We start from the raw sequence: 19,213 nt of genomic DNA on the forward strand, positions 1-19,213 counted from the left end.
CTGCACATGTAAGTGCAAGAGATCCTGAAGCACTCACTCATCATGCGAAAGTACCAATGTGTTTCTTCATTGGTTGCTGGAAGAAACATCTTACAAAAACTCTCCAGATTATTGACTTTTTAAAGTTTTTCTAGGAAACGTTCTAGATGAATGCTTATTAGTCTTTGTCAGTATGTACTTTTTGCAAAGTGTCTCTGTGGCGCAATCGGTTAGTGTGTTCAGCTATTAATCAAAAGGTTGGTGGTTCAATCCCACCCAGGGACGTAATTGACCTTGTGATCAGATTTTGGTGATATTTAAGTAGACAAGTCAAAATTTCGAAAACCCCTGTTATGGTGTAGGGTACCTGGCCTTCTCTGATGTAATCAGAGTTAGATTTGATTCAGTGATTTTATAAAAACAGCTAGGAAGCACAATTTAGCAGTGGGTTGCAGAGAAAAAGAAATATGCTGGCAAAAAAATCCAATTGACTGATTAAACAGCTCTTCGTTTTCTGGCTTTATTTTTATGCTAACAAATTTGTTCTCTGAAAAGTGTCCACAAAGCCAAGTATCTGATTAACATCTTTGTAGGGATGGTTTTTCACCTATTACTAAATTAAACTTGCTTCATTGGAAAGGCAGCAAGATGCATCCTCATTTCAATATCTACTGAAATAATACAGGTTGACACCAGGAAACATTAACGCCACTGCATCCTTGCTGCTTTCTCATGTGGAAGTCTGTTTAATGTGAAAACAAGGTGATATCTAATTAGCACACAGGTAAGGAATTAAGAAAATCTTTATTTAAGGGTGAAGATGTTTCTCACAAAATCGTTGCCCCAATGCATCATTGAAATTCAAGCTGGAAAGATGATTTTAATATATCACTTGTACATTTTGTATTGCTCTTCTGGTGACAATGTAGTTTGCTTTTGTCAATTACCATTTTAATAATCGGGTAAAGAAAATTAATTGGATTTTTGAAAGAAAACAATACTGTCAATATACTATTAAAACAAATTAAAATGGTAAAAGTTATTGTACTTTAAGTAAAAATAAAAGAGCAAAAATATCAATCCCAGTTTTGGATTACTTTAATTAACAAAAAAAATGCATATAGCAGAGGATAGTTTCAATCTGCCTACCTCTGGGTTATGGACCCAGCATGCTTCCATTACAGTACTCTGCTGCACATGTAAGTGCAAGAGATCCTGAAGCACTCACTCATCATGGGAAAGTACCAATGTGTTTCTTCATTGGTTGATGGAAGAAACATCATACAAAAACTCTCCACATTATTGACTTTTTAAAATGTTTCTAGGAATCGTTCTAGATGAATGCTTATTAGCCTTTGTCAGTATGTACTTTTGCAAAGTGTCGCGGTGGCGCAATCAGTTAGTGTGTAAGGCTATTAACCAAAAGGTTGGTGGTTCAATCCCACCCAGGGACTTAATTGACCTTGTTATCAGATTTTGGTGATCTTTAAGTAGACAAGTCAAAATTTCAAACCCCCTGTTATGGTGTAGGGTACCTGGCCTTCTCTGATGTAATCAGAGTTAGATTTGATTCAGTGATTTTATAAAAACAGCTAGGAAGCACAATTTAGCAGTGGGTTGCAGAGAAAAAGAAAAATGCTGGCAGAAAAATCCAATTGAGTGATTAAACAGCTCTTCATTTTCTGGCTTTATTTTATGCTAACTAATTTGTTCTCTGAAAAGTGTCCACAAAGCCAAGTATCTGATTAACATATTTGTAGGGATGGTTTTTCACCTATTACTAAATTAAACTTGCTTCATTGGAAAGGCAGCAAGATGCATCCTCATTTCAATATCTACTGAAATAATACAGGTTGACACCAGGAAACATTAACGCCACTGCATCCTTGCTGCTTTCTCATGTGGAAGTCTGTTTAATGTGAAAACAAGGTGATATCTAATTAGCACACAGGTAAGGAATTAAGAAAATCTTTATTTAAGGGTGAAGATGTTTCTCACAAAATCGTTGCCCCAATGCATCATTGAAATTCAAGCTGGAAAGATGATTTTAATATATCACTTGTACATTTTGTATTGCTCTTCTGGTGACAATGTAGTTTGTTTTTGTCAATTACCATTTTAATAATAGGGTAAAGAAAATTAAGTGGATTTTTGAAAGAAAACAATACTGTCAATATACTATTAAAACAAATTAAAATGGTAAAAGTTATTGTACTTTAAGTAAAAATAAAAGCTAAAATATCAATCCCAGTTTTGGATTACTTTAATGAACAAAAAAAAATGCATATAGCAAAGGATAGTTTCAATCTGCCTACCTCTGGGTTATGGGCCCAGCATGCTTCCAGTGCAGTACTCTGCTGCACATGTAAGTGCAAGAGATCCTGAAGCACTCACTCATCATGCGAAAGTACCAATGTGTTTCTTCATTGGTTGCTGGAAGAAACATCTTACAAAAACTCTCCAGATTATTGACTTTTTAAAGTTTTTCTAGGAAACGTTCTAGATGAATGCTTATTAGTCTTTGTCAGTATGTACTTTTTGCAAAGTGTCTCTGTGGCGCAATCGGTTAGTGTGTTCAGCTATTAATCAAAAGGTTGGTGGTTCAATCCCACCCAGGGACGTAATTGACCTTGTGATCAGATTTTGGTGATATTTAAGTAGACAAGTCAAAATTTCGAAAACCCCTGTTATGGTGTAGGGTACCTGGCCTTCTCTGATGTAATCAGAGTTAGATTTGATTCAGTGATTTTATAAAAACAGCTAGGAAGCACAATTTAGCAGTGGGTTGCAGAGAAAAAGAAATATGCTGGCAAAAAAATCCAATTGACTGATTAAACAGCTCTTCATTTTCTGGCTTTATTTTTATGCTAACAAATTTGTTCTCTGAAAAGTGTCCACAAAGCCAAGTATCTGATTAACATCTTTGTAGGGATGGTTTTTCACCTATTACTAAATTAAACTTGCTTCATTGGAAAGGCAGCAAGATGCATCCTCATTTCAATATCTCCTGAAATAATACAGGTTGACACCAGGAAACATTAACGCCACTGCATCCTTGCTGCTTTCTCATGTGGAAGTCTGTTTAATGTGAAAACAAGGTGATATCTAATTAGCACACAGGTAAGGAATTAAGAAAATCTTTATTTAAGGGTGAAGATGTTTCTCACAAAATCGTTGCCCCAATGCATCATTGAAATTCAAGCTGGAAAGATGATTTTAATATATCACTTGTACATTTTGTATTGCTCTTCTGGTGACAATGTAGTTTGCTTTTGTCAATTACCATTTTAATAATCGGGTAAAGAAAATTAATTGGATTTTTGAAAGAAAACAATACTGTCAATATACTATTAAAACAAATTAAAATGGTAAAAGTTATTGTACTTTAAGTAAAAATAAAAGAGCAAAAATATCAATCCCAGTTTTGGATTACTTTAATTAACAAAAAAAATGCATATAGCAGAGGATAGTTTCAATCTGCCTACCTCTGGGTTATGGACCCAGCATGCTTCCATTACAGTACTCTGCTGCACATGTAAGTGCAAGAGATCCTGAAGCACTCACTCATCATGGGAAAGTACCAATGTGTTTCTTCATTGGTTGCTGGAAGAAACATCTTACAAAAACTCTCCAGATTATTGACTTTTTAAAGTTTTTCTAGGAAACGTTCTAGATGAATGCTTATTAGTCTTTGTCAGTATGGACTTTTTGCAAAGTGTCTCTGTGGCGCAATCGGTTAGTGTGTTCAGCTATTAGTCAAAAGGTTGGTGGTTCAATCCCACCCAGGGACGTAATTGACCTTGTGATCAGATTTTGGTGATATTTAAGTAGACAAGTCAAAATTGCAAACCCCCTCTTATGGTGTAGGGTACCTGGCCTTCTCTGATGTAATCAGAGTTAGATTTGATTAAGTGATTTTATAAATAATCAGCTAGGAAGCACAATTTAGCAGTGGGTTGCAGAGAAAAAGAAAAATGCTGGCAGAAAAATCCAATTGAGTGATTAAACAGCTCTTCATTTTCTGGCTTTATTTTTATGATAACAAATTTGTTCTCTGAAAAGTGTCCACAAAGCCAAGTATCTGATTAACATCTTTGTAGGGATGGTTTTTCACCTATTACTAAATTAAACTTGCTTCATTGGAAAGGCAGCAAGATGCATCCTCATTTCAATATCTACGGAAATAATACAGGTTGACACCAGGAAACATTAACGCCACTGCATCTTTGCTGTTTTCTCATGTGGAAGTCTGTTTAATGTGAAAACAAGGTGATATCTAATTAGCACACAGGTAAGGAATTAAGAAAATCTTTATTTAAGGGTGAAGATGTTTCTCACAAAATCGTTGCCCCAATGCATCATTGAAATTCAAGCTGGAAAGATGATTTTAATATATCACTTGTACATTTTGTATTGCTCTTCTGGTGACAATGTAGTTTGCTTTTGTCAATTACCATTTTAATAATCGGGTAAAGAAAATTAATTGGATTTTTGAAAGAAAACAATACTGTCAATATACTATTAAAACAAATTAAAATGGTAAAAGTTATTGTACTTTAAGTAAAAATAAAAGAGCAAAAATATCAATCCCAGTTTTGGATTACTTTAATTAACAAAAAAAAAATGCATATAGCAGAGGATAGTTTCAATCTGCCTACCTCTGGGTTATGGACCCAGCATGCTTCCATTACAGTACTCTGCTGCACATGTAAGTGCAAGAGATCCTGAAGCACTCACTCATCATGGGAAAGTACCAATGTGTTTCTTCATTGGTTGATGGAAGAAACATCATACAAAAACTCTCCACATTATTGACTTTTTAAAATGTTTCTAGGAATCGTTCTAGATGAATGCTTATTAGCCTTTGTCAGTATGTACTTTTGCAAAGTGTCGCGGTGGCGCAATCAGTTAGTGTGTAAGGCTATTAACCAAAAGGTTGGTGGTTCAATCCCACCCAGGGACTTAATTGACCTTGTTATCAGATTTTGGTGATCTTTAAGTAGACAAGTCAAAATTTCAAACCCCCTGTTATGGTGTAGGGTACCTGGCCTTCTCTGATGTAATCAGAGTTAGATTTGATTCAGTGATTTTATAAAAACAGCTAGGAAGCACAATTTAGCAGTGGGTTGCAGAGAAAAAGAAAAATGCTGGCAGAAAAATCCAATTGAGTGATTAAACAGCTCTTCATTTTCTGGCTTTATTTTTATGCTAACTAATTTGTTCTCTGAAAAGTGTCCACAAAGCCAAGTATCTGATTAACATATTTGTAGGGATGGTTTTTCACCTATTACTAAATTAAACTTGCTTCATTGGAAAGGCAGCAAGATGCATCCTCATTTCAATATCTACTGAAATAATACAGGTTGACACCAGGAAACATTAACGCCACTGCATCCTTGCTGCTTTCTCATGTGGAAGTCTGTTTAATGTGAAAACAAGGTGATATCTAATTAGCACACAGGTAAGGAATTAAGAAAATCTTTATTTAAGGGTGAAGATGTTTCTCACAAAATCGTTGCCCCAATGCATCATTGAAATTCAAGCTGGAAAGATGATTTTAATATATCACTTGTACATTTTGTATTGCTCTTCTGGTGACAATGTAGTTTGTTTTTGTCAATTACCATTTTAATAATCGGGTAAAGAAAATTAATTGGATTTTTGAAAGAAAACAATACTGTCAATATACTATTAAAAAAAATTAAAATGGTAAAAGTTATTGTACTTTAAGTAAAAATAAAAGCTAAAATATCAATCCCAGTTTTGGATTACTTTAATGAACAAAAAAAAATGCATATAGCAAAGGATAGTTTCAATCTGCCTACCTCTGGGTTATGGGCCCAGCATGCTTCCAGTGCAGTACTCTGCTGCACATGTAAGTGCAAGAGATCCTGAAGCACTCACTCATCATGCGAAAGTACCAATGTGTTTCTTCATTGGTTGCTGGAAGAAACATCTTACAAAAACTCTCCAGATTATTGACTTTTTAAAGTTTTTCTAGGAAACGTTCTAGATGAATGCTTATTAGTCTTTGTCAGTATGTACTTTTTGCAAAGTGTCTCTGTGGCGCAATCGGTTAGTGTGTTCAGCTATTAATCAAAAGGTTGGTGGTTCAATCCCACCCAGGGACGTAATTGACCTTGTGATCAGATTTTGGTGATATTTAAGTAGACAAGTCAAAATTTCGAAAACCCCTGTTATGGTGTAGGGTACCTGGCCTTCTCTGATGTAATCAGAGTTAGATTTGATTCAGTGATTTTATAAAAACAGCTAGGAAGCACAATTTAGCAGTGGGTTGCAGAGAAAAAGAAATATGCTGGCAAAAAAATCCAATTGACTGATTAAACAGCTCTTCATTTTCTGGCTTTATTTTTATGCTAACAAATTTGTTCTCTGAAAAGTGTCCACAAAGCCAAGTATCTGATTAACATCTTTGTAGGGATGGTTTTTCACCTATTACTAAATTAAACTTGCTTCATTGGAAAGGCAGCAAGATGCATCCTCATTTCAATATCTACTGAAATAATACAGGTTGACACCAGGAAACATTAACGCCACTGCATCCTTGCTGCTTTATCATGTGGAAGTCTGTTTAATGTGAAAACAAGGTGATATCTAATTAGCACACAGGTAAGGAATTAAGAAAATCTTTATTTAAGGGTGAAGATGTTTCTCACAAAATCGTTGCCCCAATGCATCATTGAAATTCAAGCTGGAAAGATGATTTTAATATATCACTTGTACATTTTGTATTGCTCTTCTGGTGACAATGTAGTTTGCTTTTGTCAATTACCATTTTAATAATCGGGTAAAGAAAATTAATTGGATTTTTGAAAGAAAACAATACTGTCAATATACTATTAAAACAAATTAAAATGGTAAAAGTTATTGTACTTTAAGTAAAAATAAAAGAGCAAAAATATCAATCCCAGTTTTGGATTACTTTAATTAACAAAAAAAATGCATATAGCAGAGGATAGTTTCAATCTGCCTACCTCTGGGTTATGGACCCAGCATGCTTCCATTACAGTACTCTGCTGCACATGTAAGTGCAAGAGATCCTGAAGCACTCACTCATCATGGGAAAGTACCAATGTGTTTCTTCATTGGTTGCTGGAAGAAACATCTTACAAAAACTCTCCAGATTATTGACTTTTTAAAGTTTTTCTAGGAAACGTTCTAGATGAATGCTTATTAGTCTTTGTCAGTATGGACTTTTTGCAAAGTGTCTCTGTGGCGCAATCGGTTAGTGTGTTCAGCTATTAGTCAAAAGGTTGGTGGTTCAATCCCACCCAGGGACGTAATTGACCTTGTGATCAGATTTTGGTGATATTTAAGTAGACAAGTCAAAATTGCAAACCCCCTCTTATGGTGTAGGGTACCTGGCCTTCTCTGATGTAATCAGAGTTAGATTTGATTAAGTGATTTTATAAATAATCAGCTAGGAAGCACAATTTAGCAGTGGGTTGCAGAGAAAAAGAAAAATGCTGGCAGAAAAATCCAATTGAGTGATTAAACAGCTCTTCATTTTCTGGCTTTATTTTTATGATAACAAATTTGTTCTCTGAAAAGTGTCCACAAAGCCAAGTATCTGATTAACATCTTTGTAGGGATGGTTTTTCACCTATTACTAAATTAAACTTGCTTCATTGGAAAGGCAGCAAGATGCATCCTCATTTCAATATCTACGGAAATAATACAGGTTGACACCAGGAAACATTAACGCCACTGCATCTTTGCTGTTTTCTCATGTGGAAGTCTGTTTAATGTGAAAACAAGGTGATATCTAATTAGCACACAGGTAAGGAATTAAGAAAATCTTTATTTAAGGGTGAAGATGTTTCTCACAAAATCGTTGCCCCAATGCATCATTGAAATTCAAGCTGGAAAGATGATTTTAATATATCACTTGTACATTTTGTATTGCTCTTCTGGTGACAATGTAGTTTGCTTTTGTCAATTACCATTTTAATAATCGGGTAAAGAAAATTAATTGGATTTTTGAAAGAAAACAATACTGTCAATATACTATTAAAACAAATTAAAATGGTAAAAGTTATTGTACTTTAAGTAAAAATAAAAGAGCAAAAATATCAATCCCAGTTTTGGATTACTTTAATTAACAAAAAAAAAATGCATATAGCAGAGGATAGTTTCAATCTGCCTACCTCTGGGTTATGGACCCAGCATGCTTCCATTACAGTACTCTGCTGCACATGTAAGTGCAAGAGATCCTGAAGCACTCACTCATCATGGGAAAGTACCAATGTGTTTCTTCATTGGTTGATGGAAGAAACATCATACAAAAACTCTCCACATTATTGACTTTTTAAAATGTTTCTAGGAATCGTTCTAGATGAATGCTTATTAGCCTTTGTCAGTATGTACTTTTGCAAAGTGTCGCGGTGGCGCAATCAGTTAGTGTGTAAGGCTATTAACCAAAAGGTTGGTGGTTCAATCCCACCCAGGGACTTAATTGACCTTGTTATCAGATTTTGGTGATCTTTAAGTAGACAAGTCAAAATTTCAAACCCCCTGTTATGGTGTAGGGTACCTGGCCTTCTCTGATGTAATCAGAGTTAGATTTGATTCAGTGATTTTATAAAAACAGCTAGGAAGCACAATTTAGCAGTGGGTTGCAGAGAAAAAGAAAAATGCTGGCAGAAAAATCCAATTGAGTGATTAAACAGCTCTTCATTTTCTGGCTTTATTTTTATGCTAACTAATTTGTTCTCTGAAAAGTGTCCACAAAGCCAAGTATCTGATTAACATATTTGTAGGGATGGTTTTTCACCTATTACTAAATTAAACTTGCTTCATTGGAAAGGCAGCAAGATGCATCCTCATTTCAATATCTACTGAAATAATACAGGTTGACACCAGGAAACATTAACGCCACTGCATCCTTGCTGCTTTCTCATGTGGAAGTCTGTTTAATGTGAAAACAAGGTGATATCTAATTAGCACACAGGTAAGGAATTAAGAAAATCTTTATTTAAGGGTGAAGATGTTTCTCACAAAATCGTTGCCCCAATGCATCATTGAAATTCAAGCTGGAAAGATGATTTTAATATATCACTTGTACATTTTGTATTGCTCTTCTGGTGACAATGTAGTTTGTTTTTGTCAATTACCATTTTAATAATCGGGTAAAGAAAATTAATTGGATTTTTGAAAGAAAACAATACTGTCAATATACTATTAAAAAAAATTAAAATGGTAAAAGTTATTGTACTTTAAGTAAAAATAAAAGCTAAAATATCAATCCCAGTTTTGGATTACTTTAATGAACAAAAAAAAATGCATATAGCAAAGGATAGTTTCAATCTGCCTACCTCTGGGTTATGGGCCCAGCATGCTTCCAGTGCAGTACTCTGCTGCACATGTAAGTGCAAGAGATCCTGAAGCACTCACTCATCATGCGAAAGTACCAATGTGTTTCTTCATTGGTTGCTGGAAGAAACATCTTACAAAAACTCTCCAGATTATTGACTTTTTAAAGTTTTTCTAGGAAACGTTCTAGATGAATGCTTATTAGTCTTTGTCAGTATGTACTTTTTGCAAAGTGTCTCTGTGGCGCAATCGGTTAGTGTGTTCAGCTATTAATCAAAAGGTTGGTGGTTCAATCCCACCCAGGGACGTAATTGACCTTGTGATCAGATTTTGGTGATATTTAAGTAGACAAGTCAAAATTTCGAAAACCCCTGTTATGGTGTAGGGTACCTGGCCTTCTCTGATGTAATCAGAGTTAGATTTGATTCAGTGATTTTATAAAAACAGCTAGGAAGCACAATTTAGCAGTGGGTTGCAGAGAAAAAGAAATATGCTGGCAAAAAAATCCAATTGACTGATTAAACAGCTCTTCATTTTCTGGCTTTATTTTTATGCTAACAAATTTGTTCTCTGAAAAGTGTCCACAAAGCCAAGTATCTGATTAACATCTTTGTAGGGATGGTTTTTCACCTATTACTAAATTAAACTTGCTTCATTGGAAAGGCAGCAAGATGCATCCTCATTTCAATATCTACTGAAATAATACAGGTTGACACCAGGAAACATTAACGCCACTGCATCCTTGCTGCTTTATCATGTGGAAGTCTGTTTAATGTGAAAACAAGGTGATATCTAATTAGCACACAGGTAAGGAATTAAGAAAATCTTTATTTAAGGGTGAAGATGTTTCTCACAAAATTGTTGCCCCAATGCATCATTGAAATTCAAGCTGGAAAGATGATTTTAATATATCACTTGTACATTTTGTATTGCTCTTCTGGTGACAATGTAGTTTGCTTTTGTCAATTACCATTTTAATAATCGGGTAAAGAAAATTAATTGGATTTTTGAAAGAAAACAATACTGTCAATATACTATTAAAACAAATTAAAATGGTAAAAGTTATTGTACTTTAAGTAAAAATAAAAGAGCAAAAATATCAATCCCAGTTTTGGATTACTTTAATTAACAAAAAAAATGCATATAGCAGAGGATAGTTTCAATCTGCCTACCTCTGGGTTATGGACCCAGCATGCTTCCATTACAGTACTCTGCTGCACATGTAAGTGCAAGAGATCCTGAAGCACTCACTCATCATGGGAAAGTACCAATGTGTTTCTTCATTGGTTGCTGGAAGAAACATCTTACAAAAACTCTCCAGATTATTGACTTTTTAAAGTTTTTCTAGGAAACGTTCTAGATGAATGCTTATTAGTCTTTGTCAGTATGGACTTTTTGCAAAGTGTCTCTGTGGCGCAATCGGTTAGTGTGTTCAGCTATTAGTCAAAAGGTTGGTGGTTCAATCCCACCCAGGGACGTAATTGACCTTGTGATCAGATTTTGGTGATATTTAAGTAGACAAGTCAAAATTGCAAACCCCCTCTTATGGTGTAGGGTACCTGGCCTTCTCTGATGTAATCAGAGTTAGATTTGATTAAGTGATTTTATAAATAATCAGCTAGGAAGCACAATTTAGCAGTGGGTTGCAGAGAAAAAGAAAAATGCTGGCAGAAAAATCCAATTGAGTGATTAAACAGCTCTTCATTTTCTGGCTTTATTTTTATGATAACAAATTTGTTCTCTGAAAAGTGTCCACAAAGCCAAGTATCTGATTAACATCTTTGTAGGGATGGTTTTTCACCTATTACTAAATTAAACTTGCTTCATTGGAAAGGCAGCAAGATGCATCCTCATTTCAATATCTACGGAAATAATACAGGTTGACACCAGGAAACATTAACGCCACTGCATCTTTGCTGTTTTCTCATGTGGAAGTCTGTTTAATGTGAAAACAAGGTGATATCTAATTAGCACACAGGTAAGGAATTAAGAAAATCTTTATTTAAGGGTGAAGATGTTTCTCACAAAATCGTTGCCCCAATGCATCATTGAAATTCAAGCTGGAAAGATGATTTTAATATATCACTTGTACATTTTGTATTGCTCTTCTGGTGACAATGTAGTTTGCTTTTGTCAATTACCATTTTAATAATCGGGTAAAGAAAATTAATTGGATTTTTGAAAGAAAACAATACTGTCAATATACTATTAAAACAAATTAAAATGGTAAAAGTTATTGTACTTTAAGTAAAAATAAAAGAGCAAAAATATCAATCCCAGTTTTGGATTACTTTAATTAACAAAAAAAAAATGCATATAGCAGAGGATAGTTTCAATCTGCCTACCTCTGGGTTATGGACCCAGCATGCTTCCATTACAGTACTCTGCTGCACATGTAAGTGCAAGAGATCCTGAAGCACTCACTCATCATGGGAAAGTACCAATGTGTTTCTTCATTGGTTGATGGAAGAAACATCATACAAAAACTCTCCACATTATTGACTTTTTAAAATGTTTCTAGGAATCGTTCTAGATGAATGCTTATTAGCCTTTGTCAGTATGTACTTTTGCAAAGTGTCGCGGTGGCGCAATCAGTTAGTGTGTAAGGCTATTAACCAAAAGGTTGGTGGTTCAATCCCACCCAGGGACTTAATTGACCTTGTTATCAGATTTTGGTGATCTTTAAGTAGACAAGTCAAAATTTCAAACCCCCTGTTATGGTGTAGGGTACCTGGCCTTCTCTGATGTAATCAGAGTTAGATTTGATTCAGTGATTTTATAAAAACAGCTAGGAAGCACAATTTAGCAGTGGGTTGCAGAGAAAAAGAAAAATGCTGGCAGAAAAATCCAATTGAGTGATTAAACAGCTCTTCATTTTCTGGCTTTATTTTTATGCTAACTAATTTGTTCTCTGAAAAGTGTCCACAAAGCCAAGTATCTGATTAACATATTTGTAGGGATGGTTTTTCACCTATTACTAAATTAAACTTGCTTCATTGGAAAGGCAGCAAGATGCATCCTCATTTCAATATCTACTGAAATAATACAGGTTGACACCAGGAAACATTAACGCCACTGCATCCTTGCTGCTTTCTCATGTGGAAGTCTGTTTAATGTGAAAACAAGGTGATATCTAATTAGCACACAGGTAAGGAATTAAGAAAATCTTTATTTAAGGGTGAAGATGTTTCTCACAAAATCGTTGCCCCAATGCATCATTGAAATTCAAGCTGGAAAGATGATTTTAATATATCACTTGTACATTTTGTATTGCTCTTCTGGTGACAATGTAGTTTGTTTTTGTCAATTACCATTTTAATAATCGGGTAAAGAAAATTAATTGGATTTTTGAAAGAAAACAATACTGTCAATATACTATTAAAAAAAATTAAAATGGTAAAAGTTATTGTACTTTAAGTAAAAATAAAAGCTAAAATATCAATCCCAGTTTTGGATTACTTTAATGAACAAAAAAAAATGCATATAGCAAAGGATAGTTTCAATCTGCCTACCTCTGGGTTATGGGCCCAGCATGCTTCCAGTGCAGTACTCTGCTGCACATGTAAGTGCAAGAGATCCTGAAGCACTCACTCATCATGCGAAAGTACCAATGTGTTTCTTCATTGGTTGCTGGAAGAAACATCTTACAAAAACTCTCCAGATTATTGACTTTTTAAAGTTTTTCTAGGAAACGTTCTAGATGAATGCTTATTAGTCTTTGTCAGTATGTACTTTTTGCAAAGTGTCTCTGTGGCGCAATCGGTTAGTGTGTTCAGCTATTAATCAAAAGGTTGGTGGTTCAATCCCACCCAGGGACGTAATTGACCTTGTGATCAGATTTTGGTGATATTTAAGTAGACAAGTCAAAATTTCGAAAACCCCTGTTATGGTGTAGGGTACCTGGCCTTCTCTGATGTAATCAGAGTTAGATTTGATTCAGTGATTTTATAAAAACAGCTAGGAAGCACAATTTAGCAGTGGGTTGCAGAGAAAAAGAAATATGCTGGCAAAAAAATCCAATTGACTGATTAAACAGCTCTTCATTTTCTGGCTTTATTTTTATGCTAACAAATTTGTTCTCTGAAAAGTGTCCACAAAGCCAAGTATCTGATTAACATCTTTGTAGGGATGGTTTTTCACCTATTACTAAATTAAACTTGCTTCATTGGAAAGGCAGCAAGATGCATCCTCATTTCAATATCTACTGAAATAATACAGGTTGACACCAGGAAACATTAACGCCACTGCATCCTTGCTGCTTTATCATGTGGAAGTCTGTTTAATGTGAAAACAAGGTGATATCTAATTAGCACACAGGTAAGGAATTAAGAAAATCTTTATTTAAGGGTGAAGATGTTTCTCACAAAATCGTTGCCCCAATGCATCATTGAAATTCAAGCTGGAAAGATGATTTTAATATATCACTTGTACATTTTGTATTGCTCTTCTGGTGACAATGTAGTTTGCTTTTGTCAATTACCATTTTAATAATCGGGTAAAGAAAATTAATTGGATTTTTGAAAGAAAACAATACTGTCAATATACTATTAAAACAAATTAAAATGGTAAAAGTTATTGTACTTTAAGTAAAAATAAAAGAGCAAAAATATCAATCCCAGTTTTGGATTACTTTAATTAACAAAAAAAATGCATATAGCAGAGGATAGTTTCAATCTGCCTACCTCTGGGTTATGGACCCAGCATGCTTCCATTACAGTACTCTGCTGCACATGTAAGTGCAAGAGATCCTGAAGCACTCACTCATCATGGGAAAGTACCAATGTGTTTCTTCATTGGTTGCTGGAAGAAACATCTTACAAAAACTCTCCAGATTATTGACTTTTTAAAGTTTTTCTAGGAAACGTTCTAGATGAATGCTTATTAGTCTTTGTCAGTATGGACTTTTTGCAAAGTGTCTCTGTGGCGCAATCGGTTAGTGTGTTCAGCTATTAGTCAAAAGGTTGGTGGTTCAATCCCACCCAGGGACGTAATTGACCTTGTGATCAGATTTTGGTGATATTTAAGTAGACAAGTCAAAATTGCAAACCCCCTCTTATGGTGTAGGGTACCTGGCCTTCTCTGATGTAATCAGAGTTAGATTTGATTAAGTGATTTTATAAAAAATCAGCTAGGAAGCACAATTTAGCAGTGGGTTGCAGAGAAAAAGAAAAATGCTGGCAGAAAAATCCAATTGAGTGATTAAACAGCTCTTCATTTTCTGGCTTTATTTTTATGATAACAAATTTGTTCTCTGAAAAGTGTCCACAAAGCCAAGTATCTGATTAACATCTTTGTAGGGATGGTTTTTCACCTATTACTAAATTAAACTTGCTTCATTGGAAAGGCAGCAAGATGCATCCTCATTTCAATATCTACGGAAATAATACAGGTTGACACCAGGAAACATTAACGCCACTGCATCTTTGCTGTTTTCTCATGTGGAAGTCTGTTTAATGTGAAAACAAGGTGATATCTAATTAGCACACAGGTAAGGAATTAAGAAAATCTTTATTTAAGGGTGAAGATGTTTCTCACAAAATCGTTGCCCCAATGCATCATTGAAATTCAAGCTGGAAAGATGATTTTAATATATCACTTGTACATTTTGTATTGCTCTTCTGGTGACAATGTAGTTTGTTTTTGTCAATTACCATTTTAATAATCGGGTAAAGAAAATTAATTGGATTTTTGAAAGAAAACAATACTGTCAATATACTATTAAAACAAATTAAAATGGTAAAAGTTATTGTACTTTAAGTAAAAATAAAAGAGCAAAAATATCAATCCCAGTTTTGGATTACTTTAATTAACAAAAAAAATGCATATAGCAGAGGATAGTTTCAATCTGCCTACCTCTGGGTTATGGACCCAGCATGCTTCCATTACAGTACTCTGCTGCACATGTAAGTGCAAGAGATCCTGAAGCACTCACTCATCATGGGAAAGTACCAATGTGTTTCTTCATTGGTTGATGGAAGAAACATCTTACAAAAACTCTCCACATTATTGACTTTTTAAAATGTTTCTAGGAATCGTTCTAGATGAATGCTTATTAGCCTTTGTCAGTATATAGTTTTGCAAAGTGTCGCTGTGGCGCAATCAGTTAGTGTGTAAGGCTATTAACCAAAAGGTTGGTGGTTCAATCCCACCCAGGGACTTAATTGACCTTGTTATCAGATTTTGGTGATCTTTAAGTAGACAAGTCAAAATTTCAAACCCCCTGTTATGGTGTAGGGTACCTGGCCTTCTCTGATGTAATCAGAGTTAGATTTGATTCAGTGATTTTATAAAAACAGCTAGGAAGCACAATTTAGCAGTGGGTTGCAGAGAAAAAGAAATATGCTGGCAGAAAAATCCAATTGAGTGATTAAACAGCTCTTCATTTTCTGGCTTTATTTTTATGCTAACTAATTTGTTCTCTGAAAAGTGTCCACAAAGCCAAGTATCTGATTAACATATTTGTAGTGATGGTTTTTCACCTATTACTAAATTAAACTTGCTTCATTGGAAAGGCAGCAAGATGCATCCTCATTTCAATATCTACTGAAATAATACAGGTTGACACCAGGAAACATTAACGCCACTGCATCCTTGCTGCTTTCTCATGTGGAAGTCTGTTTAATGTGAAAACAAGGTGATATCTAATTAGCACACAGGTAAGGAATTAAGAAAATCTTTATTTAAGGGTGAAGATGTTTCTCACAAAATCGTTGCCCCAATGCATCATTGAAATTCAAGCTGGAAAGATGATTTTAATATATCACTTGTACATTTTGTATTGCTCTTCTGGTGACAATGTAGTTTGTTTTTGTCAATTACCATTTTAATAATCGGGTAAAGAAAATTAATTGGATTTTTGAAAGAAAACAATACTGTCAATATACTATTAAAACAAATTAAAATGGTAAAAGTTATTGTACTTTAAGTAAAAATAAAAGCTAAAATATCAATCCCAGTTTTGGATTACTTTAATGAACAAAAAAAAAAATGCATATAGCAAAGGATAGTTTCAATCTGCCTACCTCTGGGTTATGGGCCCAGCATGCTTCCAGTGCAGTACTCTGCTGCACATGTAAGTGCAAGAGATCCTGAAGCACTCACTCATCATGCGAAAGTACCAATGTGTTTCTTCATTGGTTGCTGGAAGAAACATCTTACAAAAACTCTCCAGATTATTGACTTTTTAAAGTTTTTCTAGGAAACGTTCTAGATGAATGCTTATTAGCCTTTGTCAGTATGTACTTTTGCAAAGTGTCGCGGTGGCGCAATCAGTTAGTGTGTAAGGCTATTAACCAAAAGGTTGGTGGTTCAATCCCACCCAGGGACTTAATTGACCTTGTTATCAGATTTTGGTGATATTTAAGTAGACAAGTCAAAATTTCAAACCCCCTGTTATGGTGTAGGGTACCTGGCCTTCTCTGATGTAATCAGAGTTAGATTTGATTCAGTGATTTTATAAAAACAGCTAGGAAGCACAATTTAGCAGTGGGTTGCAGAGAAAAAGAAAAATGCTGGCAGAAAAATCCAATTGAGTGATTAAACAGCTCTTCATTTTCTGGCTTTATTTTTATGCTAACTAATTTGTTCTCTGAAAAGTGTCCACAAAGCCAAGTATCTGATTAACATATTTGTAGGGATGGTTTTTCACCTATTACTAAATTAAACTTGCTTCATTGGAAAGGCAGCAAGATGCATCCTCATTTCAATATCTACTGAAATAATACAGGTTGACACCAGGAAACATTAACGCCACTGCATCCTTGCTGCTTTCTCATGTGGAAGTCTGTTTAATGTGAAAACAAGGTGATATCTAATTAGCACACAGGTAAGGAATTAAGAAAATCTTTATTTAAGGGTGAAGATGTTTCTCACAAAATCGTTGCCCCAATGCATCATTGAAATTCAAGCTGGAAAGATGATTTTAATATATCACTTGTACATTTTGTATTGCTCTTCTGGTGACAATGTAGTTTGTTTTTGTCAATTACCATTTTAATAATAGGGTAAAGAAAATTAAGTGGATTTTTGAAAGAAAACAATACTGTCAATATACTATTAAAACAAATTAAAATGGTAAAAGTTATTGTACTTTAAGTAAAAATAAAAGCTAAAATATCAATCCCAGTTTTGGATTACTTTAATGAACAAAAAAAAAATGCATATAGCAAAGGATAGTTTCAATCTGCCTACCTCTGGGTTATGGACCCAGCATGCTTCCATTGCAGTACTCTGCTGCACATGTAAGTGCAAGAGATCCTGAAGCACTCACTCATCATGCGAAAGTACCAATGTGTTTCTTCATTGGTTGCTGGAAGAAACATCTTACAAACACTCTCCAGATTATTGACTTTTTAAAGTTTTTCTAGGAAACGTTCTAGATGAATGCTTATTAGTCTTTGTCAGTATATACTTTTTGCAAAGTGTCTCTGTGGCGCAATCGGTTAGTGTGTTCAGCTATTAATCAAAAGGTTGGTGGTTCAATCCCACCCAGGGACGTAATTGACCTTGTGATCAGATTTTGGTGATATTTAAGTAGACAAGTCAAAATTGCAAACCCCCTCTTATGGTGTAGGGTACCTGGCCTTCTCTGATGTAATCAGAGTTAGATTTGATTCAGTGATTTTATAAAAACAGCTAGGAAGCACAATTTAGCAGTGGGTTGCAGAGAAAAAGAAATATGCTGGCAGAAAAATCCAATTGAGTGATTAAACAGCTCTTCATTTTCTGGCTTTATTTTTATGCTAACTAATTTGTTCTCTGAAAAGTGTCCACAAAGCCAAGTATCTGATTAACATATTTGTAGGGATGGTTTTTCACCTATTACTAAATTAAACTTGCTTCATTGGAAAGGCAGCAAGATGCATCCTCATTTCAATATCTACTGAAATAATACAGGTTGACACCAGGAAACATTAACGCCACTGCATCCTTGCTGCTTTCTCATGTGGAAGTCTGTTTAATGTGAAAACAAGGTGATATCTAATTAGCACACAGGTAAGGAATTAAGAAAATCTTTATTTAAGGGTGAAGATGTTTCTCACAAAATCGTTGCCCCAATGCATCATTGAAATTCAAGCTGGAAAGATGATTTTAATATATCACTTGTACATTTTGTATTGCTCTTCTGGTGACAATGTAGTTTGTTTTTGTCAATTACCATTTTAATAATCGGGTAAAGAAAATTAATTGGATTTTTGAAAGAAAACAATACTGTCAATATACTATTAAAAAAAATTAAAATGGTAAAAGTTATTGTACTTTAAGTAAAAATAAAAGCTAAAATATCAATCCCAGTTTTGGATTACTTTAATGAACAAAAAAAAATGCATATAGCAAAGGATAGTTTCAATCTGCCTACCTCTGGGTTATGGGCCCAGCATGCTTCCAGTGCAGTACTCTGCTGCACATGTAAGTGCAAGAGATCCTGAAGCACTCACTCATCATGCGAAAGTACCAATGTGTTTCTTCATTGGTTGCTGGAAGAAACATCTTACAAAAACTCTCCAGATTATTGACTTTTTAAAGTTTTTCTAGGAAACGTTCTAGATGAATGCTTATTAGTCTTTGTCAGTATGTACTTTTTGCAAAGTGTCTCTGTGGCGCAATCGGTTAGTGTGTTCAGCTATTAATCAAAAGGTTGGTGGTTCAATCCCACCCAGGGACGTAATTGACCTTGTGATCAGATTTTGGTGATATTTAAGTAGACAAGTCAAAATTTCGAAAACCCCTGTTATGGTGTAGGGTACCTGGCCTTCTCTGATGTAATCAGAGTTAGATTTGATTCAGTGATTTTATAAAAACAGCTAGGAAGCACAATTTAGCAGTGGGTTGCAGAGAAAAAGAAATATGCTGGCAAAAAAATCCAATTGACTGATTAAACAGCTCTTCATTTTCTGGCTTT

Source organism: Pseudophryne corroboree, unplaced genomic scaffold (assembly GCF_028390025.1).
Source record: "Pseudophryne corroboree isolate aPseCor3 unplaced genomic scaffold, aPseCor3.hap2 scaffold_195, whole genome shotgun sequence".
NCBI classification, from domain to species: domain Eukaryota; kingdom Metazoa; phylum Chordata; class Amphibia; order Anura; family Myobatrachidae; genus Pseudophryne; species Pseudophryne corroboree.